Source organism: Dermacentor variabilis, chromosome 9 (assembly GCF_050947875.1).
Source record: "Dermacentor variabilis isolate Ectoservices chromosome 9, ASM5094787v1, whole genome shotgun sequence".
NCBI lineage: Eukaryota > Metazoa > Arthropoda > Arachnida > Ixodida > Ixodidae > Dermacentor > Dermacentor variabilis.
In genome coordinates, this window is record NC_134576.1 from 117,055,460 (window position 1) to 117,073,388 (window position 17,929).

A 17,929-nucleotide genomic window follows, 5' to 3' on the forward strand; every position below is an offset into this window, starting at 1 on the left:
TCGACAGTGGGACTTCTATCCGTCGGGGCAACGCCGATTTTCATCATAATCATCGATCATCATCTTCCCCATTGAAAGAAACCCATGCCCCACATGCACTTTACCCACGACGCTTTATGATCTTAAGGATTCTGTATAAAAACCACTATGTTCCCATATAAACCTATAAGATCATACAAGATTATGGCACGGACATATTGGCGTATTTCTGCAGAGGTACCATAACGGGCAGCTACTGTTATGGACACTGTCCAATTCCGAAATGTTGTGGAATTATTTATCTCCTGAGCCAATCAGATAGGGTGTGGCTGCCAGGTCAGCCATTCAGAACTGACAGTATGGCAAACATTCTGGGCACTGTAATATTTCGCAATGTTGTCGAATCCAACATGTCAGCGCTTTGAACCAATCAGAGAGGGCGTAGCTGTCAGTCAATCAGAACTGACAGTACGGGGCAACGCCATAGTCTGGACACTCAAATTGCACACTGCTGTGGAATCCAATATCTCGACGCTTCGAGCCAACGAGAGAAGGCGTAACCGCCCCGTCAACTCAATAGAACTGACAGTATGGCAAAACTTCTGGACTCTGTGGAATTTCGCAATTGTCGATTCTAATATCTCGACGTGTTGAGCCAATCAGATAGGGCGTAGCTGTCCCATGAGCCAGTCCAAATCGACACTATGATAAAACTTTTAGTACTCAGAATAGTAGACTTTGTCTCAAAGTCAACATCAGCAGTAGGTAAACATCAATAATGCTCTATCTGAACGTTTACTGCGATATGCTCTGGTACCCTCCCGTCCGTGCCTTTGTTTATTGCGATAGCATTTATATCGGCACTCCAGGCAGATTTCCGCCCACGCCGTCGCCGTGATGTTCAAGTGCGATAGGATAGCGGCCCGCACGATGTGTATGTGCGGTTGGAACGAGGAAAAGCGCGTGAGGCTAAGCCGAGAAAGACGGGGGAAGGGGGAGGGCATGATGCGCGCCGACCTTCCGCCGCATGCGGGCATTCGGCGTGGAAAGGAGAGTGCGGAGAGGAGAGTGCGCATCTCCTCTACACCGTAAAACAATTTACGCCCTTAAAAGTGAACAAGGGTGCAAATCGGTCTATAACTCACCCCCTTACTATGGTTCACACCCTCATTCACTGTTTAGGGCGCAAACTATTTAACAGTGTTGCCCGGCCGTGGGCACTCATTCCAAGTGACTGAGCGCATACGCGACCCGTCGCCGTATCTTGGGGGCAATCTGCGGTGGGTGCAAAGCCTAGGCGAGCTGAGATGGCTGATGGCTTCGTGTGCACCGCGTTCTCGCGCGCCTATAGTGTTGTAGGTCGCGTACTTCCAAGTTTAGGAGATGCGTTTAAGCAAGATGTAACCCGAGACGTTCGCGAGCAGCTATTACCGCTCTTCGTAACTCCAGCGCTGTGACAGCGAGTGCGCGCAGTCGTCGAACGAGATATGTTTATGTCTGCCTGTGCGCGCGTGAGATCACGCTTGTTAACTTATTTAGCTAGCGAACTTTTAGGGCGATTTATATGTCCGATAAAACTAGGACCTTCGCGTACTTCACTAGCACTTTGCTAAGGCCATCAATGTTCGCATTTCGGGTGGAACTGCGTCTTTCTTTTGTAATGAGGAACATACAACTTATGACTTGTTCATTCCTCTGAGAGAAAAAGAGTATTGGCAATTCCCGCTCGCTTATTTGGTCTGTATCTGACAGTTCCTGCAATCTTTTTTTTTCTTTAGAAGCTTCGAGTTTCGAGTTCAGCGTCAGAGTGCTTTTGTTCTGCCGTCCAGTACCGTCTCATCGATTCCAACCGAATGGGTTGCTAAATTTCTTTTTCGTTGTTTTCCGATTCATGATCCACGATTCTTTGCGCTACATTCTCATACTTTTTTTCACCTATAACATGCAATTAAGGCCTTTCGCATTGTACTTGCTCGTCATCAATGACAGAACCGGGTTACAATTCTAATTTACATTCCATCGTAGCGCCCGCCTCTGCTCGGATGCCAGGTGGCGTTCACAGCGAGTCAATAAAGAAAGAAGAAATATGGGCGGGGGCGCGTGCTGAGGAATCAGTTCTGCAGTCCACGTGTTGGTTGTTTCTTTCTTTCGCCCTCTACGCTAATTATCATCTCGCGCCTCGCCCTCGTTTCCTTAGATTTTTTGCCAATTTCCTGCAGTGGGTATCTGCGATGGGAAAAACAGACAACAGCAGCAGCAGCAGCAGAAACAAGGCTGGCCGCGCGTTCACGTGACTCACCCAGGCATCTCGTGTCCTGCGTGGCTGCACGATCGTCGCTGAGGCCGGCGAACGGCTTCATCAAGCGCCCATGGCTTCCGGTGATTCGTCGTCATGGCATCCCTTGAACAGTCGTAAAGACACGCAGAACCAAGCTCAAGGTACCGTCGCACTGGCATACGGTGGTCCCGATGCGCTCACAGGACCGGCCACGGGCGAGCCGTCATCGTCTCGGATGGCCTCAGGCGTCCCACTTGACCTTCGCGATACACGCGACGAAGGAAGTCGCCAACAGGTGGCGGCGGCGGCGTCGTCGTCCCAGAGCCTGCAACGCTGTCCAGGAGCTTTGGACCTGACGAAGGGGTCCGGGACGTCGGAGCAAGCCGCAAGGAATCCCCCGAAGCGTAAGCTGTCCAAACCATTTGTCAAAGATTGGGCGGAAGCGGAAGTCGGCGATGCACTTCCTATGGACGTCGGGAATCCGCAAAACGGCGCCGCGCCGACCAAGAAGATGGCGTTGAAGCGAACGAGGCAGTACGAACGCTTGGTGAGGGCTCTTCAACGCCTGCACATTACGGACGCTGCAGAAAGGCCAGGGCGAGTTAGGAGTAGGAAAGGAGCGTTAAAGATGGATCTAGACGGCGTCGCAGAGACGTCTGGTCAAGGTACGGGGAGACAGACGACTTCGGAACGCGGGAAGGAGTCGAAAAAATGCTCGAAAGGGCAGAAGAAGAAGACCAAGCGGGCGTCGTCTGCGGACGCAGTCGTGGCACGCGCGCAGAAGGGAAAAGAAGCTAAGAAGAAACCTAGAGGCGCAGGCGGTAAGCTGCCGCAGTCGGAGGGCCAGCAGAAGCCGAAGACGGATCCGTCGAAAGCCGGTAAGAAGCCGAGAAGCGGGCCGTCCACTTGCAGCGGCGGAGGCAAGAGCAAGAGACCACGCCGCACGTCGAGCGACCCTGGAAGTCCCTCGTTCGTCAAACTGAAGTCATACGTCCACCTACGGTGACTTATGAACCATAGTCACGAAATGTATTGACGTCGAGACAGGATGACTTAAAACATGAGTTTACACTTCGTAAGTGAGTGCGTCAGACGGGCTTCTATCGTGTTAGGATGCCGGATAACGGCAATCTTGGGACCGTTTTCCGACTGCACCGCGGGAAATTTGTGGCTGGCCGAATTCACCATTTGAAATCAGACAGGGACCTTAAATGAGCAGACGAAACTGATAAAAAACCCTTCCGCATTGCCGAACAGATGATTCGTCTATATATACCATTCAGGATGAGTGCCGCTACTAGGCGCTGAAAGTCTAGCGGATTGTCTTGAAGCGGTCCCAGGCGTTGCATACTGAAGCACCTTGTTCGAATTCGGTGACGTCAGCCTTGACGTAGTGCAATGATGTCATAGTACCTTCACAGGAAACCTGAACGTTAGATTTACAACGTGATCGACATTGCCGTTTGAGCAAATGGCGGATAACTCAATTATGTGCCGCATCTTGACGGCAATCCATTGCGAGTTGTGTGTATTAGTGGGCATATTATTGGCATAACCACCGGCTTTCTATTTCATCTAGCCTTGGAGGCCCAGCCGCTAAGTATTAACGGATGATACATTTCAGAATGTAAATTATTTTTTATGCGAACATGGCCGGAACGAAGCAAGCATAAGCGCTGGCAAGAGATGTTCAAGTTCGAGGATATCATTAAGCCAATCTAGAATACGGTAAGGCTTTGGAGTTCTGCGCTGATTCGAGGAAAGTCGCATAAACTCTGTATAGCTTCCTTTTTTTTGCTTTATTGCAGCGGAGACTCATCTCAAGGCCAAGATGTTTGGTACGTATAAAATGTGAACTGTAAGGCCACATAAAAGTTGTGATAGCGGGTATTCAGCTATCTTACGTTACAGAAGTCTGTCCTCAAACATGAGGCTCATAAATACTTGAATTCTTACACATTTACAGTGTCATATAGTATACAGCACACAATAGAACAATGTTGCAGCGAGTTTCCAGTACGGCTATAACTCTGGACACTCAAATTGCGCACTGTTGTGGAATTCAATACCTCGACGCTTTGAGCCAACGAGAGAAGGCGGAACCGCCCCGTCAGCCCGTGAAAACTGACAGCATGGCAAAACTTCTGGACACTGAAATTTCGCAAGTTGTCGATTCTAACATCCCGACGTTTTCAGCCAATCAGAGCAGGCCTAGCTGCCCTACGAGCCAGTCCGAATCGACACTTTGGCTAGGATCCGGGGATTTCTTCGTGGCGTAAGGTCAACAGAACACTATCATCATCAATGGCTCATACCTCCAAATGAAATAGCTCATACCCCCGTAAGGCAGAGCCTACAAGCATTCAGCAAAGTGAAGCGAACAGTGCCTGCATTCTTTGGAATCCCGCATGCAACATACAGCGCATCATACGTTTTAATAAAGAACAAGCTCAAAACAAGCATCCGAACCACATAATTTATGATAAGGCGCTCCTGTGCATACATGCAATGCGAAGCACGTAGTGCTCCCCGCATACGCTTCCCGGTGAGAGGGACAGAGAAACTTTATTGCTTAAAAAGATTCTCGCGCAATGATCAGAACCCCTTTAGTCCAGGGCCTCACTGGCCTCGGCCGCCCGCTTGACCTGTCTTATGAAGGATTGTTGTCCCGTCAGGTCTGAACTGGTTAGCTGCTTCTCCCATTGCTCCGTTGTGAAGTGTGATTTATCAAATGGGTGTGATTCACAATCTCATGTAATGTGTTCTAGTGTTGGTATGCCGCCGCACGACGCGCATTCGGGCCTCTAACATGTGGGGAACATGGCATTTTGCAATTGAGATTGCTGTTGCGCAAACTGCCGCGGCGACGGCAGCTTGACTGCAGCATACGAAGCAGGTAGTGACGTAACTACGCTTTCGAACGTAAAAAAAGAACCTGCCTAGCAACTGAGTTGTGTTATGACAGTGCTATGGGAAGGCCACGTATAGTGAGGACTCTTGAAGAGCAGCGTGCATACGAGGCACGGGGAATTTCTTTTCTCTCTGAGCCACTCTGTGTAGGTGCATGAAGTTGCGGCGCAAGCCATGTCACAGACCGCCGAAACGTCTTAGGCCAATAGGTATGTGAATGTGAAGTGTGAAGACATGTTAATGTTGCCATGGGAATAATTTCAACTTACGTAGCAATGGGCAATCGTTCTCGTCGTCGTTTACAGCTTCGCGGTCCAACCTCCTTCACAGCGTGAATTGGAGACACTTTTTTCATTAATATAATCGTCGTCGCCGTGGTTATTATAATCATCATTACAATTGCGTCATTTTATGTTCACTGCAGGACAAAGTCCTCCCACTCTAATCTCTGCGAAAATTTTTATACTGCGTCCGCTGACATGCGCCCCGTGCTCGCAAATTTCCTAATTTCATTACGAAACCTATAAAAATTTTTCCGTCCTCCCCTACATTTTCCTAACCCAGGCACCAATTCTGTTGCAGTAGGAGACCACCGGTTATCTGCTCTGTGCATTACGTGCAACGGGGAACATCTCAACGGCTCCTGCTTCGCAGAATACACATTTTTCCCGTTCACCTACTCTGTTGACGACTTGAAACAATTAATTTAACTCGCAAAGTCGTAACAGTTGGTTCGAAGAATAACATACGAGTTGTGGCTAACCCACGACCATCCCTCTATTCCTAAGTGCGCCTTGACTCGAAGCCACGACTTGTCTCGGCCAAGTCCGGCACGGGATGACGCCTGACATGATCGCGCCGAAGGAAACGCAACGAACTCCTTGGGCACGTCCACTTCGGTCGTTATCTCTTGCCAGACTTGTCCAAATCAAGTCGTGGCTATTAGCTGAGGCGCAATACGGGGGTAAGTCAATGTCCAACATCCTGGCGAGACAACACGAATTTCTCATCGATAGTCAGCCTTCGGAAGCTGCACAAGGACACATATTGACACGTGTACATTGTTTATCTTCTTTACAGCGGATCTGTATATGGCTACGGCATTTCCGTCGTCCGCGGACAACCCGCGAACTACAGCAGTGGTACGAGCGCAACCGAGTTCGTGCCACTGCTCACGCGTTCGTCGTCGTCGTCTTCCACAGCTGTCTCCGTTGCCGCTTATTGCTTAAGGGGGTACGAACCACTCATTGGCAAGAGGAAGCTATCGTCGTCATCATTAGCTTCATCATCAGCGACTGTCATCATCAGCAATGGCTCGACATCGTCATCTTCTTCCACAGCTGGCTCCGTTGCCGCTTATTGCTTAAGGGGGTACGAACCACTCATTGGCAAGAGGAAGCTATCGTCGTCGTCATTAGCTTCATCATCAGCGACTGTCATCATCAGCAATGGCTCGACATCGTCATCTTCTTCCACAGCTGGCTCCGTTGCCGCTTATTGCTTAAGGTGGTACGAACCACTCATTGGCAAGAGGAAGCTATCGTCGTCGTCATTAGCTTCATCACCAGCGACTGTCATCATCAGCAATGGCTCGACATCGTCATCCTCTTCCACAGCTGGCTCCATTGCCGCTTATTGCTTAAGGGGGTACGAACCACTCATTGGCAAGAGGAAGCTATCGTCGTCGTCATTGTAATCATCATCAACTATCACCATCAGCAATGGCTCGAGCATCGTCATCTTCCCCAGCTGGCTCCGTTGCCGCTCATCATTCCAGCGTAGAATTTCATTTCTCTTCTGTCGTCGTAATGGAAAGGCCGCGTTAAATTTTTTGATTTACGGTGCTATGAACCATTGCTTAAGCGGGTACGAGCCATTCACTGTCTTATGTGAAGGACGTATTTAATAACAGAGGTGATAAGAAAACGTCTGTGCAAAGCTATCGTTACGATGCCCACCGATCAGGGCAATAAATATGTTCGTACCTTTGTTCGAAATTCTGTCACTTCTTTCTCGTGTGGTAAACAGGTTCCCTGGTCATCTACTTTCACAGAGTGGAATGGCTCATGATTTTTTTCCCCAGTTATCCATTTTCTCCGGTTAACAACTGTTACAAAGTTATCGCTCGGCGTAATACACGCCTACATGTATCGAAACGTTTCGGTACGTTGTCGCCGATTCTACAGCGAGATAATTTTGTTTGTAATCAGATTGCATGACACTAGTCGAATAGGTGTCTACATTCTAGAACGTACGCGAGAACGAGCGGATTAAGCTGGAATGTATGATAAGTCATGCATAAGTAGCTGGCGCACTTCACTCATCGATCAGATTTCGACGACCACCAATCGCGCTCACCGCAGTTGTTGTGCTCCGACTGGTACTTGCTTTCTGGGCACAAATTTAGAGTCAAATAGAGAGTCATCTCCTTACTTCGCGCCATTGGCACTGCCTTAAGCTTCATCGTCACGACAACGCGGCAATATACCGGAGAAATTATGCACAGGGGGAAACGCGTGTCTTCGGAATGAGATTTCCTAAAGTAAAAATGGGTTGGGGTGCGTAGATGAAGCAATTACACGTTGTAACCGGCAGTTTACCCCTGATGGGCACAATCATTGCACTTTACCGATACTAACTTGTAAGGTGGTAGTTTGGAGGCTAATAAATAAGCTTTTAAGAAGAAGCTACTGACTGCGCAGCGAGGCATAAAAGGGAATAATGCTTTCGTTCGCCTGAATGAAATCAGACATTTGATGCACGAATTACCTGCAGCACCTAAAGACAAAAAGAAACAGGAAAAGAAGTAAAGGGAACGGGTTGAGAGAAGTTGGAATCGGTTGGCGCAAGACAGGGGTAATTGGAGATCGCAGGGAGAGGCCTTCGTGCTGCAGTGGACGTAAAACAGGCTGCTGCTGCTGCTGATGATGATGATGATGCAGTCATGCTGTAGCTACAGTGAATAACCAGACAGAGCTGAAACCGCGAGTCGCATATTTAACTTTGTTTACTAGGCGAATCTGCTCACAAAAGCACACGTGACACGAAAGCAACGACCAGAGTGCGGCACAACTACAGCGGCGAGTGCAGTCGTCTGGGCCGACAATCTTGATTCGCGGGTCACGTGCGTCGGCTGCTTATGCATGAGTCCTCGTGCACTTCAGCGCAATGACTCGTGCGCTTCCAGACTGTACGCACCCTTATTCGCCTCGCGCGTGTAATCCGGTTAGGCAAGCTTCTTTTGCTATAGCATCGGAGACAACGTTCGGGAAAGTTAGTACACACGAAGGCGCGTCTTCCGCCAGGAGCTAACTTTGTAACAGTTAGCCACTGAGAAGGCGGTAACCGGGAAAAAAAGAGGATGAACAGTGCACGTGTGTCAACACTAATCGTAGCTAGAATTTACAGCTTTAGCTGTGCGACAACGCCTACATCTTGAGCGTGCGTGAAAGCGACAGACGAGGCAGTCAACCAACGAGAACGTAATTAAATCTTTCCACTCGGTTTAAGGAGACAAAGCTCGTATCGGTACACTGCGCGCCGCATGGCGGAAAGAACGGAAACTAAGTTTTTTTTTTTCCTGTGCATAGGTAACGGAAGATGTTGTAAGTCCACGCCATTTTTTTTCGTACCTCGACTATATGCTAGGGCTCGCTTGGCTGCATTCGAAACGCGCGCAACACAGACTCCATTTATCAAATCCGACCTCCCCTTCTCCTCCCCCTCCCACCTCCGTTCCGTAATTCAATAAGAGTGAAGCGGGGAGCTATTCATCTCCAACTGTGCATCCCCTGACTGGGAAGCTGCTCGTGAGTCTTAATTGGTGTCGCTACTGAACGAGCGGCAAAATTTGCATCTGCGTCGGTAATGACGTAATGAAAAAAAAAGAGAAAGAAAATGCTAGAAGCCATAGCAAAACATCGGAAAGCGTTGAGAAACAAGTGTAAGGGAATAATAAAGAAACAGTAATAGTGACAGAGAGGTCTTACGAGAACGCCTGAATAAAAAGCTCTAGCATATCAGGTCCAACTTGAATTGCATATTTAAATGCAGTGAAACGCAGAAATGTGTATATATATATATATATATATATATATATATATATATATATATATATATATATATATATATATATATATATATTTCCTTATCGGCTTGACACACAAATATTTTTACGTATGCAATAAGATTAGGCAGGGTAGCCATGACAGTTTTCACTTTGAAACTTAGCAATGTTCGATAATTAGGCGTACCCATTAAGTTATGCCTACCAGCTGCTGTTATAAAAAAATTAGCACTCGCATGGTTGTGATGCCGATTCTGAAACGTTACACCAGCTGCGAGGTAGAATACACTCTGTCCCTCCCATATTAGCTCCGTCTGCCCGGCTGAGCTCTTTGCCACCAGGCGGCGCCATCAACCTGCCTGCGTATACCGAAACATCGGACTCACCAAAACTCTCCAATATCTGGCCAGACCAGATATTTCTGACGAACGGGCGTCGGGCGATCGCATGAGATCAAAGAACACAAAAATCCACGAGAAGGAAGAAATCGTTTTCCTCTGCAGCCAGTGCGCCGATTTGATGAGGTTTTTGCATGTAAAAGAAAAATGCAAAAATCCACTGGCATTAGCAAGCGTTTTCTTTATATAGGGTGTCATTATTTTACAAAAAAATGTTGAAAATTGCAAAATAAAAAAACAACACCAAAACTGACTTGCCCTCCCGGACCTGGGAAAGTGAATGTCCAGCGAAGCTGTTAAGAACTACCACTACAACTGCTGATGGGGCTATGCAATTGTTTATTCGTGTAGAGTAATAGTAGCAGTTATTTAGAGTAATGGTCTTATTTTGACAGCATGCCGCCGCGGGCCCATAGGGGAGCTGCAACAACGTTGAAATCGGTTGCTAGGCTGGTTCTTTCATATACGAAAGGTCCTTGACGGGCGCAGCATGGGCTTAGTCGCTTTTGCGCCATTAAACTCGAACTAACTAACATAAACGAAAGGCTAGGGACGTCACTCTCGACGTCACAAGCTGCCGTCGGCGTGGCAGCTTGCGCAACAGTAATCTTTACTAGCACACGTATACAGGGAGCGCTACGTGCTTCTCATTGTTATCAGGAGCGCCTTATCATCAGTTATGAGGTTGGGATGATTGCTTTGTGCATGCTATTTATTGAAACGTATGATGTTCTGCATGTTGTACGCGTGATCCCAAAGAATGTATGCACTGTTCGCTTAGCTTTTCCGACCGCTTGAAGCCTGTGCCTTACGGGGGTAGGAGCCACTGCTCCTGATCCTGCAATGCTGCCGGGATCGGCCCACCTTTTATCGCGATGGCATTAAGGGCCCGGTGTCGCAGAAAACCCGGCGTCCGACGTCGGACGTCGTGCCGGCAAAACGATGTTCGTACCACTTATACCCAGGCCGTCCATGTGGCGCAAGGAAGTTACTGAAGTAATTGTATTTCTTAAGCTAAAATACGTAGAAAGAACGTAAAGTACGACTTACACGCAACCTACAGACATGATAGCGACGGATAGTAATTTCAATATACCAGATAACTGTCACGCGAAAACCCGAAGGAACTCCTTTTCCAGCGTTTCTGCCGCACATAGACCGGCCACGGCGTCCGCCGTTTGCGCGAATATCTCGGAGTCCACAGAGCGGCGCGCCCGTTTTCTTGAAGCACTTGCAGATGGCGTTCGCCTCCGCCGCATTGCGGCGCACGCCAGAGGCCGGGTTTCTATCAGAAAGTGTGCCTTTGTGCATAGCGTTCGCCGCGAGCGCTTCCGGGTAAACATTACGGTTACATACGCTGCAGTTGTCAGGAAGCGTGAAAAGCAGCCAGGGATCTTTGAATGCTATCACGTTACACTCTTAAAAGCGAAGCTTAAGCGTCCTCCAATTTATCTTATGCTGATGGACGCGGACACGAAAAAGGCCAGCCAATTAGAGGCTAACAGCTTCGATGTAATAAAATTATAACTCAGGTATGCAATTTACAATTCTGTAATTCAATAAAAACAAAAGCGATATCCTACTTCTGCAAAATTTTCCACATTAATACATCGCGAACGGACAAATTTGATGTCCTATACAGAGCTTTGAAGTATGCGAGCGATTTGTAATTAAATCACTCGGAAACATTGCAACAGTTTTGTGTAAGCTGTAAAATTATTTACCAAATTCGTTCGCTTTAGATGCTCTAACAGACGCTGTTTACAGAACTGCGGTATATGTTTTTGCTGCGGTGTTACGGGTTTGTAAATTTCTTGCTTCAATATTTTAAAAATTACCTACCTTAGGGAAATAAAAAAAGATTCAAAGTCCTAAATTAATGTTCTGCTCCCTAAATCCACAACAATTTACTGTTTTCTGCAGATTACAACAAATTTCGTTGAAGTAGGTCCAGCGTTCGTCTCATAAAACCAATTCTGCGTTTTACGTCTACTTGAACAGGGAAATTGGAGTGGGTCTCGAGCTATAATGCTTCATCCGAATAAATACTTATTCACCATGTTTCAGTATGGCGTGTCCACCTACTTTTCCATGCATATGATACATATATTCTACAGTGATGTCATCGCTTCCCTGGTATTTTCTTGTATTAAATAATATTAATTGGTGATACCAATATTATCTCATAGTTTTCGTTACTGATGTTATCCTTCAAAAAGCCCGCCGTAGTGGCGTAGTTGTTTCGAAGAAACGCTGCAAAACTCGAGCTCGCGGGATCGAATCCCGACCAGGGCGGTCGAATTTAGATATAGACGAACTGCAAAAAAAAAAAAAAACCCATACTCTCGTGTATTATGCGCGGGGGGCACGTTAAATAAACCTGGTGGTCAAACTGAATTAAAAGTCCGCCTCTACGGCGTTCCTCATAATCATAATCGTGGTTTTGTCACATAAAATATCAGAATTTAATTATTTATCTTTCTATAACGCCAACCGTTCACTGCGCTTTATGTAGCTTGTCTCAAGCTTCGTACTGCGTAGATACACCATAATTCCTTTGGGATGGGCGAATACGAAGCTTAGAATACGATTCGAATATTGCACACCACAAATTCGTATTCGAAAACGAGCTTTTCGGTACTTTCTAATGATCAAATATTTCGCAACAACCGACAGTTAAAGTTTGGTTACTGTTTTCTGTCTGCTCAACGAAACATCGCAAATGATCAGGAGTTGAACAATGACAAAGGAAGTTTTCGAAGCAGTGTAGAAACGAAATGGGTAATGCAAGCTTCGTTTGCGGCTTCGCGCCGGAAGCCTGCATTGCATGATCGTGGGTTGTAGCGCGAAGCGACACGGACAGAGACTAGGAGCAGACAGGACGACAGATAGCAGACAGATCTAGTCATGCAGTGGCCATTCACTCTTGGAAAATTTGTTTGTACCCTGGCTCTAAAAATGCAGAGGGTACATTCGTGCGGCTGCTTTATTTATAATGTACGGTATTTTTAGGAGGTGATCGAACAGCGTTTCATGCAGGACACGACGCCGTCGTCTATACACCGACCCGTTCGATTACCTTTTAAGAATGCACCAGCCCGCCCACTTTAACATAACATTGTAGTGGTTCTGTGTTTAAACTGGGGACCTGCTGTTTTAGAGCGCAGCTCTTTGGCGTCCGTTCCTGGGTTTCGCGTCGTCGTCGGCCTCGTAACCAGCTCCGCCCCCTTTCATCCCCCCAGCGCTAGCAGCGACCGACTGATACCGCTGGATGCCGCTGACGCCGCTAGAGAGTCAAGATAACGTGACTGCATAGAACACCGTCGCCGCCATGCAGAAAGAGGAGGAAAGGGTCCCCCCCCCCTCCCCTGTTCTTGTGTGGCGGATAGGGTGCTCGTCAGTTGCCGACGCGCCGGTTATTTCACGTAGGCCCCGGCACGTCGACGAATACGTGACCACCTTCCCACGGCTAGACCTGGTTCTTAGCGCTGCGGAAGCGAAGGTATCATATTGTTTGTGTCGGCATCGGCGGCGTTGTCCCTGAAACCAACTCCGCAGCTGGGGTTGACTCACTATCGGCGTCAGCGGCATCAGTCAGTCGCTGCTATCTCTTCCCTCCTCCCTTTATCGTGTTGTCCGCTTGCTGCGCGCGCTTCTGCCCCCATCGTTTGCCGCTGGGTGTACACGCCGCCCCCTCCCCCTCTTCCTGCGAGTCTCCGGTTGTCAAAGCGCCGGCTCGAACTTAATTCCTTTCTTCGCTCCTCCTCCAATGCCACCCCTGTGCGGTGGCAATCAGAGAGCCAGATCGGTGGCGGCGGATCTGTATATGTGCACCGCCCGAGCCGAAATTGCCGCTGCCGTTCGCCCTGTGCGGTGGCAATCAGAGAGCCAGATCGGTGGCGGCTTGACATAAAGACAAACAGCAATTTCCTAACACTTATGCGGGAGAACATCCCGTTCCTCTCGCTCGTAACGCGTCCCACGGCTGTGACAACCTCGCGAGGCACTTGTATAGATCTCGTCTTTGAGAATCAAGCATTGGTGTACCCAGTGGCGTAGCTAGGTCGTCTGGCACCCGGGGCCCATAGGTCTTCTGTCACCCCCCTCCCCGGGTGTAGCTGGCGGAAAGAGGGGTGTCTTCAGACGCATATGACCCCCCCCACCCCTCTCTGGCCCCTTGCACCCGGGGCCCACGGCCCCCCGGCCCCCCCTGTTGCTACGCCACTGGGTGTACCAAGTCGAACATATATCAGTCTATTTCTCCGACCACAAAGCTTCCTTCATGACTGTCAAGAACTGTTAGTGGAGTCTTTGTTAAAGGAATACGTGTGAAAAATAAAAAAAAAATTCTGTGATAGCGCATACATGTGTTGCTCGATTTCTTTGCCTCAATCTATCGAAAAGGTGAAACAGCTTATTTGCTGCGCTCAAATTTCGCATTAGGAAGTAACGTAATCGTCGGTAATTTTTTTTTGTTATCCTGGAGAGCACGAAAGTGGTGCTCAATTATATCGAAATATATATTCCTGCTGTAAATATTTGCGCCTGGCTTTTTACTATTCGATGCTTGATATTCGTATTCGATTGGTATCAGAAAAAGTTGATGTTCGTCTACATCTATTTCTTGTTTAGTTGGTATATTGATTGCATAGATTGCTTGTCTCACCAAAGTACTATTCTTGTTACGGCGTCCACGGTAGGACTGAAAGTTCTAAAAAAATACTAATTTTATCGAGAATTATTTTTTGAAAACATATTATCTACAAAAAAAAACGAATATGGAGGTGCTAATGTTACTACGAGTACGCGATCGGCCGTTGTGCAGGATCCAAATATTAATCAAGGAAATGAAGCTGGCATTTCCTTATGTCACAAGGTAGTCGCAATTGGCACTGCAGAAGTTGCCGCGGCTAAAACTTAGCCAGTGTAGCGGCCTCGAAGGACAAATACCTTTTTTCCTCTCGGTGTCGTAAATCAATGGCAGATTATGAAGAAATTAACAATCATTTCAAGTTCCTTAGAGACGTCACATAGACCGCACAGCGTTTGTGTACATGAAACAATAATAATAAATTCCTCGGCGTGATTTTCAACTGACCTGTGGGATGCCACATATTTCCCCATATAAGAAGAGTAAATGCTAAAAGCATCTTACTGAGAAGTGTCACTTTTGCATACTTTCGCATCACATAAAGTTTTTTTTTAAACAAAGCCCGCGGATTTCTAAACCAAGCAATCGCAACAGAGGTCTGCTGCGATGGCTTGGACTGCTGCGACAATTTTGAAACATTGCTTTATTTTTTAGGGACAAGAAACTTGCACACGATACTGTAGGAATGGTTACGGCTAACTGTGAGTTCTCCTACGCCTCCTGTGAATCTCTCTCGCTATTTCTCTCTTATCTCTCTACCCCCTCCCACGTCTTCCAGTGCAGGGTAGCAAACCGCATTTGGTATGTAGGTTAACCTTTCTGCCATTCTTTGTTTCCTGTATCTTTATTCGTCCGTGATACTCCCAATAACTCTGCGCCGTGTGCAATGGGATCAGGCGCGGAAAGTAGAGGAGCCATTCTTCCGGTGCTCTCGTTTGTTCCGTTGAAGCGATCCATTGTGTATTGGAATGGCCACAAGCCGCTTAAGGCTATCGGTCCAATTAATCTGCCTGGCTGCACTATCTTTTTCGTAAAGTGGGCCTCATTAAAGCGCGCCATCAAATGCCCGGGAAGCCCGCAGACATTCGTAAGACGGCCGTCAGAACTACGTTTGGTCTGCTTGAGTATGTTCGAATGCCTTTGGGACTCCGCAACGTGGCACGAACTTTCCGACAGTTTACTGAAGAGGCGGCGCACAGCCTCCCAACGCGGACTCCCTACATCGACGACGTCATTCTTGTTGCGAGTACGGCTCCAGCAGACCACGACTGTCAGCTGCGTGCATTATTCCAATGCCTACAGCAATGGTCAAATGTGACCTGCATGTTCGAATGTGAACTTCGTTCTCAATGGTCGAATGTGATCAATGTGTCTCCGTGGTCGAATGTGATCAATGTGATCAATGTGACCTCCATGGTCGAATGGGTATCGCATCGGGTGGCTGTGCTGAGGTAACGGGGTCCGAAACCAACCATCGGATCTACTTGGGTCACTGATTGTCTGCCAATGTGTACTTACATGCCACTCTTCAACTAACGTCTTTTACGCCGACCTTGGTCAACTGTAGATGTGGGACTGGTTGACACCGCTGTTCAAAGAAACTCTTTGACGCCGACTTGTAATACCGGGTATGCCCCACTTGGTCTGTGCTACTCTGCACTGAACCTCTTAGACGCCCACTTGGGTGACTAGGTATGTGCCACTGGGAATTTGCCGCTCTACAATGACCAAAAGTACCCACGTCACAAGGGTTCCTCAAGGGCAACAATCCGTTTCTCTAGCAGGCTGCGCTGCAAATGCATTGGAATGTGTCACTCTTCAATGGGTCACTGCGCATGTACCGCTGGGTGTGCGGCGATCGAGGGAACAATTCTCAGCGTGCTCACGCACTAGCGCCCCATTGCTTCTCGTCTCGGAGGCCAAGCGCGAAATGCTCGGCGGCGTCACTAGATGGCGCAGCGCGTCCGAAGAGAAGAGCGAGAGAGGAGCCCTGTTGCCGCATGACGCGCTTTCTGAGCGCTCGCGCGTACCGGTGCGCCACACAGTTCAGAAGTCTCGGGCAGGCCTCGCGTGGGCAGCGCGAAAGAGGAATACTTGCTGTAGTACACGCCTTATACGTAACTCGTTTCGACGGTGGCAATAAATTGAGTCGCTATTTGATTCAGTGCTAAACGCATTACCCTCGACAGTCATCGTGAGATGGGTTCTGTCGAATTTTTAACAACAACAACAACAACAACAACAACAACAACAACAACAACAACAACAACAACAACAACAACAACAACAACAACAACAACAACAACAACAACAACAACAACAACAACAACAACAACAACAACAACAAGATTTATTCCATTTGTCAGTTGAAGTCGATTCATCGACTTCAACTGCCCTTTGAATCGCGTTCCCACATAACCTGATGCGTCTGGCGTTGAATGCGCTGTTTCTCTTTAGAGCCCAAGGCCCCCTCGGTCATTATCACGCGGTGCCAGTGACAAGCTGAAAACAATCCGTAACAAAAATAGCCGTTTCATGTGAGCTGGCTTATTTCCTGTCTCAATACCGCATTTACCACTCAGTCTGAAGGACAACTTAATAATTTATGACCCGGTATCAAGCGGACGGGATTGTCGAGTGGAAATAAGTGACCGAGTGAATAACAGAAATTTCTGAAGGGCGATATGGCGTCCCAGCCTTCAGACAAGCGCCGGTTTTTTTCTAGCGCAGTGACCGCAACCTCTGCCATAACTTTGACGTCGACTTACGTCAGCTAGGCCCTCGTGCCTATCTGAGCATCCGGGGGTGACTTACACCTGTCACTTCCCCGTTACTACTTCTGGCGTCAGTCCCTGCTAACATGTCAGTTTTCTAACTGCAGCCAGGGACATGCTTTATCACAGCTGTATATTTACTGGCGTTGTCGCGAACTTCATATTATGTGACACTACCAACCCTTTCTCCACATTAGAAGAGCAATAAATCCTGAGATAAAATGTTGTTTACTAATTCATTCATTAGCGTCGAGGTCGTCCCGCCTTTCACAAGCCCGCCAGTCTGTTGGCACCACTTAGAAGCCACTTAACATTTGTGTTGCAGTTGGCTGCGCAAGCTAGCCTGCAATAAAATGTCAGCGTTCCAACTATGCCAAATAAATAATATCCACGTGAAAAAGCCGAACGCTCCATACTATTGCAAGCCAAGCCTTCACTGTCTGCATATGTAGACGGCGAGCACGGCAAGTACAGCTGTTACACACCGAAGCGATGCTCTACCAAAAAAAAAAGAAGAAGAAAAAAGAAGGCGACATGTCTATCAGATAAAAGGATGAGTGAAAAAAAAAGGAGCTGTACATCTGCGTTTCGCGAGGAAAGTTCGCACAAGCGTGTACGATCAAGGAAAGTACCCCGGTGAGGCAAAACTAAAAGCTCAGACATGGCGTGCCTGTCGTTGTAATCAGACATAAATGTAATGAGCCCTCATTCTGAGCTGCCCGCGTATTCAATTTAAAGTGGGAGGGGGGGGGGGTGGCCTTTAAATCTGGCTCTCATTCACCAGTCCGCACTTAGAGTGCCAACATAACTGTAAGCCTTACCGCTTTCTAATGACACGACAGAAAAAACTATGTGCACGAGCAGACGAACACG